This window comes from Patiria miniata, unplaced genomic scaffold (assembly GCF_015706575.1).
Source record: "Patiria miniata isolate m_02_andy unplaced genomic scaffold, ASM1570657v1 HiC_scaffold_25, whole genome shotgun sequence".
In the NCBI taxonomy this organism is placed as follows: Eukaryota; Metazoa; Echinodermata; class Asteroidea; order Valvatida; family Asterinidae; genus Patiria; species Patiria miniata.
The window spans coordinates 15,757,608-15,782,452 of NW_024037064.1; the positions used below are offsets into that span (position 1 = coordinate 15,757,608).

The window sequence follows — 24,845 nt, forward strand, 5'->3', positions numbered from 1 at the left end:
AAAATCAAGATTCAATCTCTTTTTTGAAATAGTGGTGGCTCTGAAAAGAGCCGTTCGGTTTGATTTTTGAATATGGTGTCTAGCCGCCGAAGCCGTACAGCGTGCGTCCCTGTCTCTTCAGCGCATACACCACGTCCATTGCAGTGACAGTCTTCCTCTTGGCGTGCTCGCAGTAGGTGACTGCATCGCGGATAACGTTCTCCAGGAAAACCTTGAGGACTCCGCGGGTTTCTTCGTAGATGAGCCCGGAGATACGCTTGACTCCTCCGCGGCGGGCCAGCCGACGAATGGCTGGTTTAGTGATTCCCTGGATGTTATCTCGGAGAACCTTGCGGTGTCGCTTGGCACCCCCTTTGCCTAGTCCCTTTCCTCCTTTGCCACGGCCAGACATGTTTGTGTCTCCTCAGTCGGTTGTAGATGATTCAATGGCCATCCCAGCCCCGGCGAGGCAACTTATAGGACATGCGCGGACGCGATATGAGCATGCGAAGCCATCAACTGTTACGGCGCCCTCTGGCGACCAATCGTGGCAGGAGCACTCATCCTGGGAAACAAACAAATCAGAAGCAAAACAAGGGGGAAAAGGGATAACAAATAAGAAAAGGAAGAAGATGCCTAGAAACATATTGCAACGAGACTCAAACAATACATTTATAACCAGACACAGAGGGGTCGTGGCCAAGCCTTTTTTTTTTTTTTTTTTTTTTACACCTTGAACGGAAATCAATGGAAACGCCAACATCATAATTTAACAAGACTTTACACACTTACTAATATTTACCGTAATTCAATGTGAAAGCCCTGTCACCAAAACGTCAAAAGAAAACGAACCTTTAACGACGGGGCACCGTAGTCAGAACCTGTTTTTGTATTAATTTATGTTCCCCGAAGGGAGTGGGCCGAATCCCGGATGTACTGCTATACCGGGCCAACCCGTGGCCGGGACGAGGCAAGCCTCTATTCCACGGCCCAAATCCAAAAATCAGTTTAATATACTGGCTGTTCAATGAACAGCGTTTCAGATATTAAGCTGAAAAGAACAGATACTAATTTTTTGGTTTCGGGATCCTCCTAAAGAAGATCCCAGGATAGGGTAGTCACACTACACCTTAGTAAGTGAGGCTACGAGCCTCCCTACCCTTTGCCTAATAATTAAACTGACAAACACTTAACACGGACAAGACAAACAAACTGTGTAGCCACGCTACCCACGCGTTACCATGGTAGGGTACGACCCTAACTGTCTGCCGAAAACCATATTCAAACAAAATGCATACTATACACATCCAGACGAAACTTCCAAACTTCGATAAAAAAGACCTAAAGGGTCTAAAACATGAGAGCGAAGACTCTCACAGGTTCGACACAAGGCTCTAAAGAGATGCCATGATTCTACTAAAAAAGGGCCTAAAGGGCCCCAAAACCAGGAGCTGAAAGCTCCCACACAAAAGGGACCAAAAGGGTCCCAGTAAACCAGGAGCAAAAATTCTCCCACACAGAAGAGACCTAAAGGGTCTAAACAGCAAACACCAAGGGTTTCAAAAACCTAAAGGCGAAGAATTAGCTGACCTCCGACGACTGTGCAGAGAATTCCCCGCACGCACCACGTAGCACGGAAGCCGTCTTCGGTCAGCCTAGCAAAATCAGCACGAATTCTATCCCTGACCGCGCGCTTAATCCGATGGAGAACAATATCTGCGCTGGCAGTAGACTTATCGAACAAGGTCTCGCAACGCGAAGACCAAATAAGCCACTTGACAACGCAGATCAAGTACCAAACCAAAACACAATCTGCACGGTTATTCAAACCATCAGCATACAATACACAAGGTGCGGTCAGGGAGAAATGTTCCCCCAAGATCCTCCCACCCACATGTTCAACCCAACCCCAAGGAATAGAAACAAAGGCACAATCCCAAAAAACATGGTTAATAGTTTCCGGTTGGCCACAACCGGCGCGGGGGCACTTGCCGGCCCCATAACCCCAATTAAGAACTTTTTGGGCCGTTTTCACGGCCCGCCAAATGATTCTCCAGTTCAGATCCCGGAGACGGTGATCCAAAACGGAGCAGTTAGCAAATTTAAAAACCAAGGCTAAGTCTTGGAGGACTAAGACCGGTTTCCTAACAGGATCTTGGCCGAAAAAAATCAGGTATAATTGGCGGGAGGTACCCGCTTCCCAGGCAAAATTCGGAGCCAGCTTAAAAACAAGCAAGACCAGCTTGCAAAAATACCCATACCAAGAAGTGAGGTTCAAGGCGTGCGGCCTGCTGTTAGACCAAAACCCAACAGGCAGGATACTACGCAACGAAAATGTTACCCAATAAAGGGCAAAAAACCTCCAAGGAGGACCATCAACATCCAACACGCTCCTCAAACCCCGAACAAAAAGACTATCACATTTATGTCTGATATTAACTACGCCCAGCCCACCCTGATCAACAGGTTGAAAAAGGACTGGGCGCGAAACCAACTCGGTCTTATTAGACCAAATGAAACCAAAAATAGCCTTGTTCACCACCTTCTCCACCGAGGCGGGGAGGGGGTAAATAGGCGCTAGATAATACAGAGGCGAAAGAATAACTGAATTAACAACCAAAACTTTACCAAGAAGAGAAAGATTTCTCCCTTTCCATTTAGTAAGACAAGTGAGCAGAGCTGGAATTCGTTCCTTCCAGCTCTTCTCACCCATGTTTCCCTTACCAACAAAAATACCATTAATTTTAATGGGAGTTCTGGTCCACTTAATGTCAACCAGAGAAGACATATCATCAGGCCAGGCCCCGAAAATGAGGCCCTGAGATTTGGCCATATTCAGGCGAGAACCGCTCGCTAACTCATACTGTTTAATGATACCGAACAGTCGCACCAGCGACAAGCGATCCCTGACAATGCAAGTGGTGTCGTCAGCGTACTGAACGACTTTGCACTGCAAACCACTGCTGCCTGGAACCACCAGGCCACCGATGCGACCGTCACGGATAACTGTAGCCGCAAACGGCTCAATAAAAAGAACGTAGAGGAGAGGAGATAGGGGACATCCCTGCCTCACTCCCCTCGACAAACCAAACGGATCAGAAAGAACACCATTAACTAAAACTTGACTAGAAATGTCGGTGTACAAAAGTTTGACCCAGTGCAAAAAGTTAGGGCCGAACCCAAAACGACTCATGACTTTAAACAAAAAATTCCAGTTAACTCTGTCGAAAGCCTTCTGTTGATCTAAAGAGATTACAAGGCAGTCAAGGTTCTTTCCATCCACATACGCCACCAGATCCCGTAGGAGTCTGATGTTGTCGTGGATGGACCTCCCCTTGACGCCGCAAGTCTGGAAAGGACTGATGATGTCTGGCAGCACTTTGCTGATACGTAAGCATAAGGCCTTCGACAAAATTTTGTAGTCAACATTCAGCAAAGAAATTGGCCGTTTATTACGGGGATCTAACGGGTCACCGGGCTTTTCTAATAGAGTTAGAATGCCCGACCGCTGAGAAACAGCTAAACAATTCAACTTATAAGCACAACGAAAAACCCCCAGCAGGTCTGGACCTAACAACTCCCAGAAGGAAATGTAAAATTCCCTGGGAAGTCCGTCCCCACCAGGGGTCCTACAGTTGGCCATCCCCTTCAGTGCATCGGTCAACTCCGAGAGTTCAAGTGGACTCTCGAAATCCAAAAAAAGGTCATGAGGGACTCTGGAGGTTAACGAGTCTAGAAAGGGAGACTGGAGATCCTCCTCTACCGGCTCCTCGCTAAACAAATCGGAATAAAAGGACCGATAAACAGAGGCAATTTCTGCCGAAGTCTCGACAACAACGTCGTCGGCACCGCGGACAGAAGAAATAAACTTTTTTCTGGCTTGCTCGGACTCCAGCCGAAAGAAAAACTTGGATGGCTTCTCCGCATCATTGAGGACACGGACACGAGAACGTATTCGAGCCCCCTCAGCTTCAAAGTCATCCAATGTCTCCAATCTCCATTTCAAAGAGTCATACTGGGCTAGAAGCGCGGGGTTAGAATCCCCACTATTCAAATCAAGAAGAACAGATTTAAGAGAAGACATTAAGTCCTCCCTTTTCTTCCGTCGTTTCCTGGCTAAGCGGCTAGAAAAGCTGACCAACATTTGCTTGGAACGCAATTTGACGTCCTCCCACCAGAGGAGTTCATTATCAAACCCCTCCTTGAGCGAACGCCAACCTAAATAAGCTTGCGTAAACTCTTCTCTAAAAACGGCATCAGAAAGGATGGAGACATTACACTTCCAGTAACCGCTCCCGATGCCGGGAGAAGAGGGGAAGGTAAATTTCAAAGTAATAGCATCATGATCAGACAAATAACAGGGCGAGTGCGAACAAGACTCCACATCCAGCAGACGGGACACGTAAAAACGGTCCAGCCTACTGGAGGCGGAGTTCGCCGCATTTCGCCAGGTAAAAGAATGAACATTAGGAAAACGATCTCTCCAACAGTCTTTTAGGGAAAAAGTGGACAAAAGCTGCCGCAACTCCGCGGCTCCCAAACCACACGAAGTAGCAGCAGAACCGCGACGGTCCAAATGGATGTCCAAAACACAATTAAAATCGCCACACAAAATAATTGGATGATTGCCTCTCAAATGAGAGGCCAGATTAGAAAAGAAAAGACGACGGGCTCCAGGGTCCGTGGGAGCGTAAACTACACAGAGATTAACACTACTCCCGTGACCCTGGAGGGTACCGCTAATAATACGACCCTCAGTATCCACTGAAGAATCGAAAAAACGTAAAGGACTACGCCTAGGAATAAGAATTACAGTACCAGAGGAGAAAGATGTGCCAAAACTGGCAAACATCTCTCCCCTCCATTCTGCACTCCATAAAGCCAAATCTGCAGGGGTGATATGACATTCCTGCAGGCAGGATATGTCATAATGATGACAAAACTGAAAAATGCGTTTTCTTTTCAGGGAATCACGCATTCCATTAACATTCAATGAAATAATGGAAATCATTGAAATAAATACAAGAAAGGAAAAGAAACAGACTGATGAAGGCGTCATTTTGCCTAGAAAAAAATACTCAATACTTCAAATAGGACCTAAGGTCCGCCGATCCGGCATCCAAAACGAAATGTGCATGTTCCTGGATCAGGTGGCTAAACCAGTCATAAGAAGACCGGGTGGTCTTGTCACAGCGGGGACACTTGAATTCCACAGGGGACTTATCCTGATGGACTGTCACCCTGTGGCTATTAAGCTCAGACCAAGCCTGGAAAACCTCCTTGCAAGCAGGAACGCTGCAAGGGATCAAATTTTCTTGGATCCCAGGAAGCTTAAGACTTTTAAGTTTAAGTCTGGCTTTCCTTACTACGGCAACGGTAGGTCCTTTAAGAACCTCTTGTGGGGCATCAGGGGTCTCGCTACATGTTTCCATGCCCTCAGAGCCCGAGCCGGAAAGTTCCTTCTCGGAAGCAATGCGGAGCACGGGCGTCAGTGAAGGAGGAGAACTTTTTTTGTGTTGTACTTCCTCATCCGAAGATGAGGAAGAAATTACACGCCTCTTTCTGTTACTTGGTCTTTTCCTGCTGGAACCAGCAGGAACCTTTGGGATTTTTCGCTGGCGTTCCAGCAGAAAAGTGTTGCACTCAGGCTCACTGCAAACAATTTGCGGCGGGCCGTTAACATTAGTGCAATCAGCACAAGAAAGAACAGTGATTTTCCTGTGACCGATGGGGCAGTCACAGGAAATACATAAAGCATCAACCCCGTAGGGTCCAACCTGCGTATTGCAGGAACTACACCGCACCTTCGGACGGCTAGACAAGCCGTCCTCCGGCGCGGTGCTGTTAAGCTTAGTGGGTGGGGTCTCCCCTACGGTTGACGAGCTAGATGGAGATGCATCAGAGGCAGCAGCCTGGGACTCAGGCTCGGCAGGAGTCGACGAAGTCGTCTCCTCCCGCACCACCTGAGCCCAGGTGCGTTTAGGAACTACTTTGTTTGCAAAGGAGTTAGGGCACATCTTAAAGTTGTGCCCCTCCTCCCCGCAAACAGTACAGACAACTCGGTTGGGGCACGAGGAAGCCACGTGCCCCACACCAAGGCACTTATAGCACTTTTCCTGCTTACAGGAATTAGCAAAATGGCCCTGCTGGCCACACTTTGCACAAGTCCTGGGCTGTCCAATGTAGGACACCCAGGCATTTCTATTACCAATCCGCATAACGGACGGTATGTTTTTCTTGATCCTCATACGGTACTGCCTAGTACCGTTGAAGATCGTAGGCTCTCCAGCGTGGGTACAAAACCGACCCTGGAGAACCTCGCCATAGGCACTCAGCAAACGACGAACAATATTGTCGTCGATGCTAAGACAAACATAGTGCATCGTCACAATGGCAATGCCATCAAAAGCAATCACCTGACATCCGGGGATGGATGTCAGGGACGGTTGATACGTCTTCGCCAGTTCTGGCGTCTTGAACACAACATCGAATCGATGCCCTGGCAAAGGCTGGACAGCCGACAGGTGGTCCTTGGCCACAATTCCCAACTTACTAAATTCCGAAAAAACTAGTTTCGGCGTAACTTCGCCGCCGAACCGCAGCTCGACGGCGCACTCTTTATATCGGAGAGATGGCATCTTGCCTATCTCCGACAAGGAAACAAAAAACGAAGGAAAACCAATGCACAGGCCGGTAAATACTCCTGGTAAAACACCGACCAGTTACCAAAATGATTACTGCAGGATGCAACTGCCACCCTGCAGCAAAAAGAAAAAAGGGACGGTCAGCAAATTGCTGATCAGTGAGGTATTTAAATATACAAGTGCAAAATGCACAGAGCCTATATATACAAAATGGCGTAAAAGGCAAGGCTTTTTGCCTTTACGCTTAGACAAAAAACAACAAGAACACAAAATCCCGTAGAGTTACGCACACGAATGCTGTTACGCAACACCACGGGTAACTGAATCAGAAGAAAGGAAAGGCCGTGCACTGCCCGGCGTGAACAAAAGAAGAGCTGAACAAAGGAATACACTGGCTAATACTGTACTGTGTGTTCAGCCAGCTACAAAAACCCACCCCCAAAACCCTCAAAAATACACCCAAAATCCAACAAATTTCAAACGAAAAGTAGACAGACTTCGTCTATGAAATAACCAAAACCCCTGGTAAAAAATTTAACTTTAGAAAAGCTCTGAAGATTTACTACGCTTCAAGAAAACACGGAGCTTCGGGAAGTCGTGATGATCTTAGCCAAAAGGGCGAGAAGCGATAACGATTAATATTAAAACAATAGCGCGGAAAGGGATTATTCGTCTTGAAATACTGTTTGCTATTGTTCTTCTTATTATTTATTTTTGCCTTTTTTTGTTTCCTGGTGTGAAAACAAAAAAAAAGACTCCTGCGCGTCCACCGCAACTCAACGAAACCAGGGGAGAGAGAGATGAGCAAGAAATCTCCGGCTTTCTCAGATTAACAGAGACATATACATTCTTAAAAATATTTCTATCATGCATTTTCATACACCTCGATCATATTTCACCCAAAATCTTGTTGAAAAAATTAATCCAGACAAAAAATGGGATCAATGCATCAGTGAGCGAGAGCGTCGGCACTAAATGCCGTACGTACGATGTACCGGGACAAGCATATCAATAGATGGCGCCCTTCAACACTCCCGGTCATCGCGCCTCGGCGTTTCCCATCTGGGTATTTCTCAGGGCCTGCCAATGGGTCCCACATTAGGGGCGGGGAAATACTTCAGTTTGTCAGTAAGCTCCGTGGCCGAGTGGTTAGAGAGCACATGTAGAAAGTAATAGACCGTGGGTTCGAGTCCCAGCCTGCCGCTTTCCTTTAATTGCTTGGTTATTGTTTTGTTTTGTTATTTTTTCACTTACTTATTTCCCCTTTTTGTAATAATTACTATTTTATTTCATTGATTTATTGTTTATTTCGTCATGAAGTTATAAGAAGAAAATTCGAAAGAAAAGAAAACATTCGTCATACCGTTTTCATTTGCGCTTATAATACTTATGTATCAATATCAATGCGGTCCCGCGGGGAGTTAATTGAAGAGAGAGAAAGAAAGAAAAGAAACAAACGGGAAACAAATGTCAACGCACCATTATTTGTCCATTTTTGTAACCTTTGGTGAATAAGTCATTCACATTCTACATGAGGCAACATTTAAGACAATGCATATACATACATGTATGGCTAATGTACTCAGCCGGCCGGCCGGTCACATACGCAGTGCGTAAAATTTTGCATAATGATTAAGTTAAAGGACACAGTGGGAATTCTATCTGGAACAGTGTTCTATTGTTTATAAAAAAAATTAGAGAAATTGATTTCGGCTATGAGTGAAGGTAGAGGTGGAGTTAGACAGGCAGCGACAAATCTCTTTTTTGAAGGTTGTGGTGGCTCTGAAAAGAGCCTTTTGGGTTTGTGGATGCAAAGTAAGTTCTTTTCTTTACTTTGACACTTTGGCGGTCTTCTTGGGCAGAAGAACTTGCTGGATGTTGGGAAGGACACCACCCTGCGCGATGGTAACTCCGCTCATCAACTTGTTCAACTCCTCGTCGTTGCGTATAGCAAGCTGCAGATGGCGGGGATTAATTCTCGTCTTCTTGTTGTCTCGTGCAGCGTTTCCGGCCAGTTCCAAGATCTCCGCGGTAAGGTACTCCATCACTGCCGCAAGGTAGACCGGTGCACCGGCACCGACACGCTGGGCGTAGTTGCCCTTACGCAGAAATCTGTGAACACGACCCACGGGGAACTGGAGTCCCGCCCTGGAGGACCTGCTCTTGGCCTTGCTTCTTGCTTTGCCGCTCTTTCCTCGCCCAGTCATCTTGACAGTATAGTGACAGAAGATGAATGTACTCTGCAGTAAAGGTGGTGTGTGAATGAACCCACTTGGAAAACACAACACTAGTTATAGCGTTCTGGTGGATTGGCTGAAGCGTGCCAAGTAGCCAATCACGCGACACGGGCGTGCCCGTCGCACGGTTGGGTGCACCGCATCCATTTTGGACGCGGGGGACGAGGGAACAAAAAATTACAACTGTGTCATCGTCGTTCAAAGTAATGGAATCACTAGATAAAACACAGAAACATGCAACATTCTTACCTCCATTTTAAGACGTTTTATTGTTATTCCGCCGAAGAAGTCCCATGATCTTTCGACCAGCCTCCGCACAATGGCAGTGATTCGTTGCTCTCACGCGGCGGTTAAAACTGGCCTCGGTTTCTTGCTAGATATTTGTAACATCCCACAGACGAAATCCTAATTTATTTTTTAATAGTAACCCACTCAACAAAATGCAAGCACTCGTCCGGAGATTGAAAGAAATGACCAATTGAAAAAGGCTGTGGCATAAATTAAATTATGTGTTTACGACGACGACAAGACTCAGGGATTAACTTTAATCGCATTACCTCCCCTCGCCTCACGAAGGGTAAAAGCATATTAAAAAAAAAGAGAGAGAGTGAAAGGGACACAACAGAATAAAAAAAGGTTAGTTGTAAAACCTAAGAAATGGGCTGATCGGGCGAACTGAGCTGACTGGCAAATCTCTTTTTGGAAACTGTGTTGGCTCTGAAAAGAGCCGTTTGGTTTTGAAGCCTTCAAAATTTCTATTTTGAAGTCGTGTACTTGGTGACGGCCTTGGTGCCTTCGCTGACTGCATGCTTAGCAAGCTCCCCGGGAAGAAGTAGGCGTACTGCTGTCTGCACTTCACGGCTTGTGATGGTGGACTTCTTGTTGTAGAGAGCGAGGCGAGAAGATTCGCTGGCGATGCGCTCAAACACGTCGTTGACAAAGCTGTTCATGATGCTCATTGCCTTGCTCGAGATTCCGGTGTCGGGGTGCACCTGTTTCATCACTTTGTAGATGTAGATGCCGTAGCTCTCCTTGCGACGCCGGTGCCTCTTTTTGTTTGCGCTAACCGGACCCTTAGTATTTCCGGCCTTCTTCTGACCTTTTCCGCTAACTTTGGGAGCCATATTGGAGGACTTGGAATGTATCGGATCGTGAGATCGAATGAAAGACCAGCACGTCTTGGCCGGCTTTTATTGTGCACAGCTTGGATTCTGACCACCCATGCATCGTCCACTTTCCCGCCAGTGACCGCTAACCCATGCGTGAAGAAAGCGGTATGCGTGCATAGTTATACAATGCACGCACGGCACGACCCCCCCCCCCCTCCCCGGCAAGGGTATTTTTAGCCTTTTTCTCAGACTGACACGTGTATAAGTGTCCTTCTTAAATATTATTGTCTACTGAATTTCTGGGAAATAATAAAGTCATCTCCAGCGGAGGGCGAATTAATATGTCGTAGTGCACCAATACTTCTTTAAATGTTGTTTCCCCCTTATGCACCATCCATTTATAATGAATCATACAATGTAACGCAAAACCGACGAAAATAAGAGAACGAGTACCTGTAATTGTCAAAACAGATAGGAAATATATATCATTATTACCATGCCCATAACAATTCAATTTTGCCTGGAACACGTTTCGGATGAGGCATACGTATAGAACCCAAAAAGTGGAATGTATTTGGACAGAATATCAACAATAATAATTCGGAAAAAAATCAACGGCCCTTTATTCTTTATTTGAAGGAAAACTCAGGGATTGGACTTAATCTCTCTTTGAAGAAGTAGTGGCTCTGAAAAGAGCCGTTAGTTTTATTTCTTTTTGCGCACACAACGTGCTCAAGCTCGTTCACCCCGAATTCGGCGGGCCAACTGGATGTCCTTGGGCATGATGGTGACCCTCTTGGCGTGAATGGCGCACAGGTTGGTGTCTTCGAAGAGGCCGACGAGGTAAGCTTCGCTCGCTTCTTGCAATGCCATGACGGCAGAACTCTGGAATCGCAGTTCAGTTTTGAAATCCTGTGCAATTTCACGCACAAGTCTCTGGAATGGCAGCTTTCGGATCAGCAGTTCGGTGCTCTTCTGGTAGCGGCGAATCTCACGGAGGGCGACGGTTCCCGGTCGGTACCGATGGGGTTTCTTGACACCGCCAGTCGCCGGTGCGCTCTTGCGGGCCGCCTTGGTGGCCAACTGCTTCCTGGGGGCTTTCCCCCCGGTGCTCTTTCTTGCCGTCTGCTTGGTGCGCGCCATGGTCAAGGGTATGGTTTGATGAACGGTGATCACAACTGAGTGCAGATTGAGCGAACGGACCCCGCCTCTTAAGGCCGGCGCATAGCATCCTAGGTTGGAAGCCTAACAATGGGCTATCTTCCGATTGGGTGCTTCGGGGGCCAAGCGGAGACGCTTCAGTGATCACGATTTCCGTACGTTGAAAAAGTATAGACGTTAAATTTCAATCGAAAATGCTGCTTTTCCGAGCCTATAGTATTATGAGCCCTCGGCAACAGAATCCATTTGGGATCGTTGTGACTACAATATTTCTCCCACCCCCTACTTGGGATTAATTGAACCCCAATAAACACCCCCTCCCCCACCCCCTAAAAGAAAAGTGACAAACATACGGATTTCCCTGGCTGCTGTTTATGTTTGTTTTGTAATAAAGACAATAATCACACACACCCATTCGCGAACAAAATGTCACGGATCCCTCTATACGTTCCCCGCTATATCCTGAGACGAGCACCCAGTAATTATTACTTAATCGACTTTGACAAAAAATGGAGACCAGACATGTTTTACAGTGGAAATAGGGAGGGGAAAAGCAACTCTAAGAACACACATGACAAGGACAAGTGAAATCGAGTAAAATCAAGATTCAATCTCTTTTTTGAAATAGTGGTGGCTCTGAAAAGAGCCGTTCGGTTTGATTTTTGAATATGGTGTCTAGCCGCCGAAGCCGTACAGCGTGCGTCCCTGTCTCTTCAGCGCATACACCACGTCCATTGCAGTGACAGTCTTCCTCTTGGCGTGCTCGCAGTAGGTGACTGCATCGCGGATAACGTTCTCCAGGAAAACCTTGAGGACTCCGCGGGTTTCTTCGTAGATGAGCCCGGAGATACGCTTGACTCCTCCGCGGCGGGCCAGCCGACGAATGGCTGGTTTAGTGATTCCCTGGATGTTATCTCGGAGAACCTTGCGGTGTCGCTTGGCACCCCCTTTGCCTAGTCCCTTTCCTCCTTTGCCACGGCCAGACATGTTTGTGTCTCCTCAGTCGGTTGTAGATGATTCAATGGCCATCCCAGCCCCGGCGAGGCAACTTATAGGACATGCGCGGACGCGATATGAGCATGCGAAGCCATCAACTGTTACGGCGCCCTCTGGCGACCAATCGTGGCAGGAGCACTCATCCTGGGAAACAAACAAATCAGAAGCAAAACAAGGGGGAAAAGGGATAACAAATAAGAAAAGGAAGAAGATGCCTAGAAACATATTGCAACGAGACTCAAACAATACATTTATAACCAGACACAGAGGGGTCGTGGCCAAGCCTTTTTTTTTTTTTTTTTTTTTTTACACCTTGAACGGAAATCAATGGAAACGCCAACATCATAATTTAACAAGACTTTACACACTTACTAATATTTACCGTAATTCAATGTGAAAGCCCTGTCACCAAAACGTCAAAAGAAAACGAACCTTTAACGACGGGGCACCGTAGTCAGAACCTGTTTTTGTATTAATTTATGTTCCCCGAAGGGAGTGGGCCGAATCCCGGATGTACTGCTATACCGGGCCAACCCGTGGCCGGGACGAGGCAAGCCTCTATTCCACGGCCCAAATCCAAAAATCAGTTTAATATACTGGCTGTTCAATGAACAGCGTTTCAGATATTAAGCTGAAAAGAACAGATACTTATTTTTTAGGGTTCCCCCACAAGACCACAAGTGGGGAACCAGGCAGGCCGACCACGCCGGACCAAGCTAGTAGGGTTGCGAACCCTCCTGCCCGGGACAAAACAACAACACGCAAAACCCGAAGGTTTACATAAAACTGACAACATAGAAACGGCCCGAAGGCCACACACATAGGCCTGTACATTTGGGGGTGGCACTAGGTACCAACCACTTGCCAAATGCACAGAAAACACCCCGAAGGGATACCACCAAGGTAGGATCACCCGAACTGGCCGCCCTTGGGAAACCAGCCGGGGACCGCTTCGGGGGCGGGGCCTTACAGTCTCAAGGCAAAGTGCAATGCCGAGTCTGGACCTCCTCCTGATATTCCTGACCAAGACTTAGACCAAAGTGCAATGATCTTAGCCAAAAGGCCGAGAAGCGATAACGATTAATATTAAAACAATAGCGCGGAAAGGGATTATTCGTCTTGAAATACTGTTTGCTATTGTTCTTCTTATTATTTATTTTTGCCTTTTTTTGTTTCCTGGTGTGAAAACAAAAAAAAAGACTCCTGCGCGTCCACCGCAACTCAACGAAACCAGGGGAGAGAGAGATGAGCAAGAAATCTCCGGCTTTCTCAGATTAACAGAGACATATACATTCTTAAAAATATTTCTATCATGCATTTTCATACACCTCGATCATATTTCACCCAAAATCTTGTTGAAAAAATTAATCCAGACAAAAAATGGGATCAATGCATCAGTGAGCGAGAGCGTCGGCACTAAATGCCGTACGTACGATGTACCGGGACAAGCATATCAATAGATGGCGCCCTTCAACACTCCCGGTCATCGCGCCTCGGCGTTTCCCATCTGGGTATTTCTCAGGGCCTGCCAATGGGTCCCACATTAGGGGCGGGGAAATACTTCAGTTTGTCAGTAAGCTCCGTGGCCGAGTGGTTAGAGAGCACATGTAGAAAGTAATAGACCGTGGGTTCGAGTCCCAGCCTGCCGCTTTCCTTTAATTGCTTGGTTATTGTTTTGTTTTGTTATTTTTTCACTTACTTATTTCCCCTTTTTGTAATAATTACTATTTTATTTCATTGATTTATTGTTTATTTCGTCATGAAGTTATAAGAAGAAAATTCGAAAGAAAAGAAAACATTCGTCATACCGTTTTCATTTGCGCTTATAATACTTATGTATCAATATCAATGCGGTCCCGCGGGGAGTTAATTGAAGAGAGAGAAAGAAAGAAAAGAAACAAACGGGAAACAAATGTCAACGCACCATTATTTGTCCATTTTTGTAACCTTTGGTGAATAAGTCATTCACATTCTACATGAGGCAACATTTAAGACAATGCATATACATACATGTATGGCTAATGTACTCAGCCGGCCGGCCGGTCACATACGCAGTGCGTAAAATTTTGCATAATGATTAAGTTAAAGGACACAGTGGGAATTCTATCTGGAACAGTGTTCTATTGTTTATAAAAAAAATTAGAGAAATTGATTTCGGCTATGAGTGAAGGTAGAGGTGGAGTTAGACAGGCAGCGACAAATCTCTTTTTTGAAGGTTGTGGTGGCTCTGAAAAGAGCCTTTTGGGTTTGTGGATGCAAAGTAAGTTCTTTTCTTTACTTTGACACTTTGGCGGTCTTCTTGGGCAGAAGAACTTGCTGGATGTTGGGAAGGACACCACCCTGCGCGATGGTAACTCCGCTCATCAACTTGTTCAACTCCTCGTCGTTGCGTATAGCAAGCTGCAGATGGCGGGGATTAATTCTCGTCTTCTTGTTGTCTCGTGCAGCGTTTCCGGCCAGTTCCAAGATCTCCGCGGTAAGGTACTCCATCACTGCCGCAAGGTAGACCGGTGCACCGGCACCGACACGCTGGGCGTAGTTGCCCTTACGCAGAAATCTGTGAACACGACCCACGGGGAACTGGAGTCCCGCCCTGGAGGACCTGCTCTTGGCCTTGCTTCTTGCTTTGCCGCTCTTTCCTCGCCCAGTCATCTTGACAGTATAGTGACAGAAGATGAATGTACTCTGCAGTAAAGGTGGTGTGTGAATGAACCCACTTGGAAAACACAACACTAGTTATAGCGTTCTGGTGGATTGGCTGAAGCGTGCCAAGTAGCCAATCACGCGACACGGGCGTGCCCGTCGCACGGTTGGGTGCACCGCATCCATTTTGGACGCGGGGGACGAGGGAACAAAAAATTACAACTGTGTCATCGTCGTTCAAAGTAATGGAATCACTAGATAAAACACAGAAACATGCAACATTCTTACCTCCATTTTAAGACGTTTTATTGTTATTCCGCCGAAGAAGTCCCATGATCTTTCGACCAGCCTCCGCACAATGGCAGTGATTCGTTGCTCTCACGCGGCGGTTAAAACTGGCCTCGGTTTCTTGCTAGATATTTGTAACATCCCACAGACGAAATCCTAATTTATTTTTTAATAGTAACCCACTCAACAAAATGCAAGCACTCGTCCGGAGATTGAAAGAAATGACCAATTGAAAAAGGCTGTGGCATAAATTAAATTATGTGTTTACGACGACGACAAGACTCAGGGATTAACTTTAATCGCATTACCTCCCCTCGCCTCACGAAGGGTAAAAGCATATTAAAAAAAAAGAGAGAGAGTGAAAGGGACACAACAGAATAAAAAAAGGTTAGTTGTAAAACCTAAGAAATGGGCTGATCGGGCGAACTGAGCTGACTGGCAAATCTCTTTTTGGAAACTGTGTTGGCTCTGAAAAGAGCCGTTTGGTTTTGAAGCCTTCAAAATTTCTATTTTGAAGTCGTGTACTTGGTGACGGCCTTGGTGCCTTCGCTGACTGCATGCTTAGCAAGCTCCCCGGGAAGAAGTAGGCGTACTGCTGTCTGCACTTCACGGCTTGTGATGGTGGACTTCTTGTTGTAGAGAGCGAGGCGAGAAGATTCGCTGGCGATGCGCTCAAACACGTCGTTGACAAAGCTGTTCATGATGCTCATTGCCTTGCTCGAGATTCCGGTGTCGGGGTGCACCTGTTTCATCACTTTGTAGATGTAGATGCCGTAGCTCTCCTTGCGACGCCGGTGCCTCTTTTTGTTTGCGCTAACCGGACCCTTAGTATTTCCGGCCTTCTTCTGACCTTTTCCGCTAACTTTGGGAGCCATATTGGAGGACTTGGAATGTATCGGATCGTGAGATCGAATGAAAGACCAGCACGTCTTGGCCGGCTTTTATTGTGCACAGCTTGGATTCTGACCACCCATGCATCGTCCACTTTCCCGCCAGTGACCGCTAACCCATGCGTGAAGAAAGCGGTATGCGTGCATAGTTATACAATGCACGCACGGCACGACCCCCCCCCCCCCCTCCCCGGCAAGGGTATTTTTAGCCTTTTTCTCAGACTGACACGTGTATAAGTGTCCTTCTTAAATATTATTGTCTACTGAATTTCTGGGAAATAATAAAGTCATCTCCAGCGGAGGGCGAATTAATATGTCGTAGTGCACCAATACTTCTTTAAATGTTGTTTCCCCCTTATGCACCATCCATTTATAATGAATCATACAATGTAACGCAAAACCGACGAAAATAAGAGAACGAGTACCTGTAATTGTCAAAACAGATAGGAAATATATATCATTATTACCATGCCCATAACAATTCAATTTTGCCTGGAACACGTTTCGGATGAGGCATACGTATAGAACCCAAAAAGTGGAATGTATTTGGACAGAATATCAACAATAATAATTCGGAAAAAAATCAACGGCCCTTTATTCTTTATTTGAAGGAAAACTCAGGGATTGGACTTAATCTCTCTTTGAAGAAGTAGTGGCTCTGAAAAGAGCCGTTAGTTTTATTTCTTTTTGCGCACACAACGTGCTCAAGCTCGTTCACCCCGAATTCGGCGGGCCAACTGGATGTCCTTGGGCATGATGGTGACCCTCTTGGCGTGAATGGCGCACAGGTTGGTGTCTTCGAAGAGGCCGACGAGGTAAGCTTCGCTCGCTTCTTGCAATGCCATGACGGCAGAACTCTGGAATCGCAGTTCAGTTTTGAAATCCTGTGCAATTTCACGCACAAGTCTCTGGAATGGCAGCTTTCGGATCAGCAGTTCGGTGCTCTTCTGGTAGCGGCGAATCTCACGGAGGGCGACGGTTCCCGGTCGGTACCGATGGGGTTTCTTGACACCGCCAGTCGCCGGTGCGCTCTTGCGGGCCGCCTTGGTGGCCAACTGCTTCCTGGGGGCTTTCCCCCCGGTGCTCTTTCTTGCCGTCTGCTTGGTGCGCGCCATGGTCAAGGGTATGGTTTGATGAACGGTGATCACAACTGAGTGCAGATTGAGCGAACGGACCCCGCCTCTTAAGGCCGGCGCATAGCATCCTAGGTTGGAAGCCTAACAATGGGCTATCTTCCGATTGGGTGCTTCGGGGGCCAAGCGGAGACGCTTCAGTGATCACGATTTCCGTACGTTGAAAAAGTATAGACGTTAAATTTCAATCGAAAATGCTGCTTTTCCGAGCCTATAGTATTATGAGCCCTCGGCAACAGAATCCATTTGGGATCGTTGTGACTACAATATTTCTCCCACCCCCTACTTGGGATTAATTGAACCCCAATAAACACCCCCTCCCCCACCCCCTAAAAGAAAAGTGACAAACATACGGATTTCCCTGGCTGCTGTTTATGTTTGTTTTGTAATAAAGACAATAATCACACACACCCATTCGCGAACAAAATGTCACGGATCCCTCTATACGTTCCCCGCTATATCCTGAGACGAGCACCCAGTAATTATTACTTAATCGACTTTGACAAAAAATGGAGACCAGACATGTTTTACAGTGGAAATAGGGAGGGGAAAAGCAACTCTAAGAACACACATGACAAGGACAAGTGAAATCGAGTAAAATCAAGATTCAATCTCTTTTTTGAAATAGTGGTGGCTCTGAAAAGAGCCGTTCGGTTTGATTTTTGAATATGGTGTCTAGCCGCCGAAGCCGTACAGCGTGCGTCCCTGTCTCTTCAGCGCATACACCACGTCCATTGCAGTGACAGTCTTCCTCTTGGCGTGCTCGCAGTAGGTGACTGCATCGCGGATAACGTTCTCCAGGAAAACCTTGAGGACTCCGCGGGTTTCTTCGTAGATGAGCCCGGAGATACGCTTGACTCCTCCGCGGCGGGCCAGCCGACGAATGGCTGGTTTAGTGATTCCCTGGATGTTATCTCGGAGAACCTTGCGGTGTCGCTTGGCACCCCCTTTGCCTAGTCCCTTTCCTCCTTTGCCACGGCCAGACATGTTTGTGTCTCCTCAGTCGGTTGTAGATGATTCAATGGCCATCCCAGCCCCGGCGAGGCAACTTATAGGACATGCGCGGACGCGATATGAGCATGCGAAGCCATCAACTGTTACGGCGCCCTCTGGCGACCAATCGTGGCAGGAGCACTCATCCTGGGAAACAAACAAATCAGAAGCAAAACAAGGGGGAAAAGGGATAACAAATAAGAAAAGGAAGAAGATGCCTAGAAACATATTGCAACGAGACTCAAACAATACATTTATAACCAGACACAGAGGGGTCGTGGCCAAGCCTTTTTTTTTTTTTTTTTTTTTTTACACCTTGAACGGAAATCAATGGAAACGCCAACATCATAATTTAACAAGACTTTACACACTTACTAATATTTACCGTAATTCAATGTGAAAGCCCTGTCACCAAAACGTCAAAAGAAAACGAACCTTTAACGACGGGGCACCGTAGTCAGAACCTGTTTTTGTATTAATTTATGTTCCCCGAAGGGAGTGGGCCGAATCCCGGATGTACTGCTATACCGGGCCAACCCGTGGCCGGGACGAGGCAAGCCTCTATTCCACGGCCCAAATCCAAAAATCAGTTTAATATACTGGCTGTTCAATGAACAGCGTTTCAGATATTAAGCTGAAAAGAACAGATACTAATTTTTTGGTTTCGGGATCCTCCTAAAGAAGATCCCAGGATAGGGTAGTCACACTACACCTTAGTAAGTGAGGCTACGAGCCTCCCTACCCTTTTACCTACTATCAAGAACAAACAGACACTTGACAAAGACAAGACATGCAGTCTGTGTAGCCACGCTACCCACGCATTACCATGGTAGGGTACGACCCTAACTGACTGGCAGGAAAATATACAAACAGAAAACTATACCATGAAACTTCCGGACTCAACAACGCTCATGCGAGCAAACATACAATAAAAAGGACCTAAAGGGTCCTAACCAACAGAGCGAAAACGCTCACAGGTCCGACCTAAGGAACCGAAACGGTCCTTAAACAACAAAAGCCAGCAAAAAGCCAAGCTTAGTAAAAAAAGGCCTAAGGGGCCCCAAAACCAGGAGCAAAAGAACTCCCACAAAAAGGGGACCTAAAGGGTCCCAAAAAACAAGGAGCAAAAGGCTCCCACAAAAAAGGACCTAAGGGGCCCGAGATAAACAAGGAGCGAAAGTCTCAAGGCTGTAATAGTGCAAAAAAAACAAAATCACAACCTAAAGACAAGTTGGTCGTCTCTGATGAAACATACCGCTCCCCGCACGCACCAGATGGTGCGGAACTTGGCCCGGTCCAGCCGGACGAAGTCTAAACGAATGCGGTTCTTGACCGCAGCCTTGACACGGTGAAGCACGTGGTCGGCATCCGGCCGTGAGCCATCATACAATGTCTCACAGCGCGAACACCAAACCAACCACTTCACCGTGCTAATCAAATACCAGACCAGAAGAGAGTCTGGCCTGGTCTCTAGCCCTGACCCATACAAAACGCAGGAGCGGGTCAGGGAAAAATAGCGGGCCAGGGCTTTACCACCAATGTGTTCGACCCATGCCCACAAAATGTAAACAAAAGGGCAGTCCCAGAAAACGTGGCCCAGTGACTCGGGAGCGGCACAGCCAACCCGAGGACACTGGCCGTCACCAATGCCCCAATGGCCTAAACGTTGGGAAGTTTTCAAGGCCCCCATATCACCCTCCAATTCAAGTCGCGCAAGCGGTTACTCAAATTGGAGGAGTGACACAATTTAAAAAGATGAAGAAAATCATCGCACCTAACCGCCGGACACTGGACCGGCTGCTGACCTGACAACAGGTCATACAGTTGTCGGACCGTAATTGGCCCCCAGTCAATATCCGGCGAAATTGTAGATACAAGCAGGACCAGCCTGCAAAAATGGCGATAAAACCCAGTGGGTTGGAGGGCGTGTGGGGTATCATTCCTCCAGATGTTACGGGGGAGAACCCCAAGGAGTGACGAGGCCGCCCAGTACAGAGAAAAAAATCTCCAAGGAGGACCATCGTCACTCAACAAAACCCTAAACCCACTGACAAAGAAAGCGTCACATTTGTGACGAATATTGGTGACCCCAAGGCCACCATTAGCTAAAGTCTGGACAAGGACTGACCTTTTTACAAGTTCAGTCTTGCCAGACCAAATAAACGAAAAAATGGCCCGGTTGATAACCCTCTCTACCGAAACCGGCAGAGGATAAACCGGGGCCAAGAAAAACAACGGAGTTAAAATCAAGGTGTTGACCAGCAACACCTTGCCTAAAAGAGAGAGCATCCTCCCTTTCCACATGTCCAAAGTGGACTGCAGATTGGGGATCCGCTCTCTCCAATTCATAGGGCCCATGTCCCCACCGCCAACCCAGACACCGTTGATTTTAATCGGGTCTCTGGTCCACTGGATAGGGACCTCGTCGGGAAGGCAGTCGGGCCATGAGCCAAAAACCAAGCCTTTCGACTTGGCGAAGTTAAGGCGAGACCCGCTCGCACGAGAAAATGCATCGATGATGCCAAACAACCGCCTCACCGATCTGAAATCCCGAACTATGCAGGTTGTATCGTCTGCGTACTGCAGAACCCTGCATTCGAGGCCACTGGCCCCAGGGATTGTCAGGCCGGCAAGACGGCTATCTTTAATGACAGTCTGAGCAAAAGGCTCGATAAAAAGCACGTATAAAAGAGGGGAGAGGGGGCAACCCTGCCTCACTCCCCTCGTGACTAAAAAGGGTTCTGAAAGAGAACCATTAGTTAAAACGGCACTGGATATGTTTGTGTACAACAGCTCTATCCAGTGCCTAAAATTAGGTCCAAAACCAAAACGGTCGAGGACTTTAAAAAGAAAATCCCAATTGACCCTGTCAAAGGCCTTCTGCTGGTCTAGGGAAATAACAAGGCAGTCAAGGTTCTTCCCATCCACGAATGCTACCAGATCCCGAAGGAGTCTGATATTATCATGGATGGACCTCCCCTTGACGCCACAAGTTTGAAACTGACCGACAATGTCGGGCAACACCCGACCAAGGCGGAGGCACAAGGCCTTCGACAGGATCTTGTAGTCAACATTAAGAAGGGATATAGGACGCTTGTTCCTAGGATCAAGCGGATCCCCACCCTTCTCTAAAAGTGTGATGATTCCCAATCGCTGGGAATCACCTAGACTATTTAAAGAAAAGGCACAACGGAAGACCCCGAGAAGGTCGGGACCGACCAAATCCCAGAACTTCACGTAGAATTCCTTGGGCAGGCCGTCCCCACCAGGAGTCTTACCGTTGGCCATACTACGTAGAGCCACATCGAGCTCAGGCAGCCCAAGTGGGCTGTCCAAGTCAATGCGGCTAGCTTCGTCCAAAACATTGGACAGAGAGTCCAGAAACGGAGACTGCGATTCAACCTCCACAGGCTCGGCCGAAAACAAATCGAGATAAAAATCTCTATAAACTGTCGAGATTTCTTCCGGAGAGGAAACAATGTCCCCTCCAGGACTATAAACGGAAGAAATAGTTTTCTTCCGAGCCTGAGAGGTCTCGAGCTGGTAAAAATACCTGGACGGCTTCTCCCCTTCCTCGAGGTCACGAACCCGCGCGCGGATCCGAGCCCCCTCCGCTTCAAAGTCGTCCAGTTTAGCAAGCTCGTTTCTAATTTCCTCGTGCCGAGCAAGAACCTCAGGGTTACATTGCCCGGAATTGAGGGCGGAAACGACTGAGCGCAGGGCAGCCACAAGTGACTCCCTGCGCCGTCGTCTATTTCTTACCAACCGGCAAGAAAAGGAAATAATAAATCGCTTAATGCGGGACTTGACGTCCTCCCACCAGAGGAGTTCGTTTCCGTACCCCTCCTTGAGAGTCCGCCAGCCCGCATAAGCCTTTCTGAAATCCGTTTGAAAGCCAGCGTCGGCCAGGACGGAAACATTACATTTCCAAAAACCCCGACCGGCGCCGGCAATCTCCGGGAAATTAAATTTCAAATCAACACAGTCATGGTCACTGAAATAGCATGGCGAATGCCCGCAAGACACGACACCCACCGAACTGGATGTGTAAATACGATCCAGCCGGCTAGTGATCGTGTTTGCCGCATTTCGCCATGTAAAAGAATGCGTGGACGGGTTGAAAGACCGCCAGCAGTCCTTAAAAGAAAAGTCGGAAATGAGGTGACCGAGCTCCGCGGCGCCGATCCCACAAGATGTGGAATCTGAACCACGGCGGTCAAGCTCTAAATCCAGGACACAGTTGAAGTCTCCTGCTAAAATAACAGGACAACTACCCGTCAAGAAAAAAGACAACTCCGTGAAGAAGAGACGACGCGACCTGGGGTCAGTCGGGGCATAAACTGTGCACAATCGCACACCCTTTCCCCCCCGGACCGCGCAAAATTCCAGAAACGATCCTTCCATCAGAATCGATGGAAAGATCAGAAAATTCAAAAGGACTTTTGGCAGGCAGAAGGATGACGGTCCCGCAGGAAGAAGATGTGCCAAAACTGGCAAAAATCTTCCCCCTCCACTCCGCCTGCCAAGAAACTAAATCGTCATTGCCAGAAATATGACACTCCTGAAGACAGGAAATATCATACTCCCGACAAAGACTAAAAACGCGTCTCCTCTTCACGGGGTCACGCATTCCATTGACGTTCAATGAAAGCAAATTGACCATGGTGTGCTGAAGTGAACATATTACTCGGGTGGATCACCTTTCGGTTTACCACCCGAGTCTAGAGTGGCAGCGGGGGGAGAACTACTGTCCCCCACCCGCTTGTCCGTATCCGGGCCCTGGGGCTCGGACCGGCTAGTTTGTGTGTCCCCCAAAGGTGTTGTGCGGGGGACAGCACTAGTTTTGGATGAGCTTGTAGGCTCATCCACTTTCATCTCAGACTCAGATGAGTCTGAGAGACATTTCCCCGAGATTTTTTTGGGGACTGCACCCGAAGAGGGAGAATCGGAGCCAGAAGAGGGATGACGAGCCCTCTTCTTCATCTTCCTCTTCCCTCTAACGGGTAAAAAACCCACCGCCCTATCTATTGCAGCCGCCTGGCAGTCAATGGCGTCGCAAGACACCACGGGCTTGGTGTTAATACCCGTGCAGTCTGCGCAGCCGGCCACATGAAAGGGCATAGCCCTCGAAATCCCACGGTCGCAATGGAAACATTCCCACGCGACCGGAGACTTCAGAGGGCCTATCTGCCTCGAGCATTGAATGCACGATGCTCGAGGCAATTCAAAATTCGACGACTCGGAACTCTCCGAGTCTGACAAATCAGACCCGGGAGTTACAGCTGGGTTGGACTTCTCCGCCGCCGCCACGTCCAAAACGGGCGTGGACTCGGGGGAAGACGGAGAAGACTCCAACCCACTAGATTTGGCAGGAGAGGATTCCGCTCCAACAGATGGTACCGGAGCAGACTTCCCCTGCACTACTACATCAGCCCACCGTTTGGTGGGCTGAACTTTCCTGGCGAAGGATTTGGGACACAGCTTAAAGCCATGCCCCTCCTCCTCGCACAAAGTACAAACCACCCTGTTGGGGCATTCCCCAGAAGGGTGGCCTACAAGCAAACATTTGTAGCACCTTACGGTACTACATTTGTTTGCCGAGTGTGTCGGGTCCCCGCACCGGGCGCACGTCCGGGTTTGGCCGGAGTGGCCGACCCAGGCGTTGCGGTTCCCAATGCGGAGAACCGACGGTATAGATTTGACACCCGACATTAAGTACTGTCGGGTGCCAGTGAATACGGCAGGTTCCTCAGGGTAGGTTTGGAATCTTCCCTTGTGGACCCTGCCGTACCTAGACAAGATGGACCGGACGACATTGTCGTCCACGTCCATCTCAACGTACTTGACAGTGACCAGCTTCAGGCCGAATGATGAAACACGGCAACCTGGAAGCCGGTCTAAAACTGGCTCAAACTTTCGAGCTAGTGCGACCGATTTGAACGTCATGTCAAATCGGCCGCCAGGTAGTGGTTGCAAGGCCTCAAGGTGAGTGGCCGGGATAATCCCGACCCCCCTGAGGGCCTTGAACACATCACTTGACGTCTCCTTGCCCCCAAAACTAAGTTCGAGGGCTCGGAGACGCCTGGCTTCGCTAGCGTTTGACGGCATGCTAAGCCAAGAAAGAAAAAGGAAAGGAAAAATCCGACTTGGATTTCTTTCACAAAAATAAAAATACCGTTACAAGCTTGTAACGGTATTGACTATATTAAATATATACAACGAAGAGTGAGTCACAACTGCTGACTCACTCAACAAGAAGATAAATCACAGGTAGCAACTGCCTACCTGTGATAAAGAAAGAAAAATGAACGCGGAGGCCAGGCCCCGCAGACCCGAAATTCCCCACCGGTGTAGTGCAGAGAACCCCGAGCCTACAGGCCCGCAATACCCGCGCTACGGCCCGCTCCCCGCTGCCGACCCACCACCTAGTGTAACGGCGGTAGCCGGCTGCGTAACGGGTCACAAGCCGCAGCACAAGCACACGGGTCCCAACCCCGCAAACACTAAAGAAAGGAAAAAATTCCCCCAACAAAGGACTTCACGGGGCTATGCACACGCACAGCCCCACCCAAATGAATAGGGCCGTGCACGCTGCCACGGCCTAAACAAAGAAACACGTAGAAACGAATGGGCCGTGCACGCTGCCACGGCCCAAACAATAGACGTGTACAAATGAATAGGCTGGCGTGTACAGCACTGCGTACACAGCCAGCAACGAAAAACCAACACGAAAAACACCCAAAATATCACCAAAAATGAAACAAAAATCTGT

At 47.9% G+C, this 24,845-nt stretch overlaps 3 non-coding genes across 3 annotated transcripts; all 3 read right to left on the bottom strand.

Annotated features, from left to right (window-relative positions):
- Nucleotides 1-889: 889 nt before the first annotated feature.
- Nucleotides 890-1,082, bottom strand: LOC119733469. The gene has a single exon (XR_005271840.1). It is a non-coding gene; the product is annotated as a U2 spliceosomal RNA (small nuclear RNA).
- An 11,534-nt stretch (nt 1,083-12,616) lies between these two features.
- Nucleotides 12,617-12,801, bottom strand: LOC119733498. Its single transcript, XR_005271866.1, has one exon. It is a non-coding gene; the product is annotated as a U2 spliceosomal RNA (small nuclear RNA).
- Nucleotides 12,802-18,566: 5,765 nt separating this feature from the next.
- LOC119733470 lies at nt 18,567-18,759 on the bottom strand. Its single transcript, XR_005271841.1, has one exon. It is a non-coding gene; the product is annotated as a U2 spliceosomal RNA (small nuclear RNA).
- Nucleotides 18,760-24,845: the final 6,086 nt, after the last annotated feature.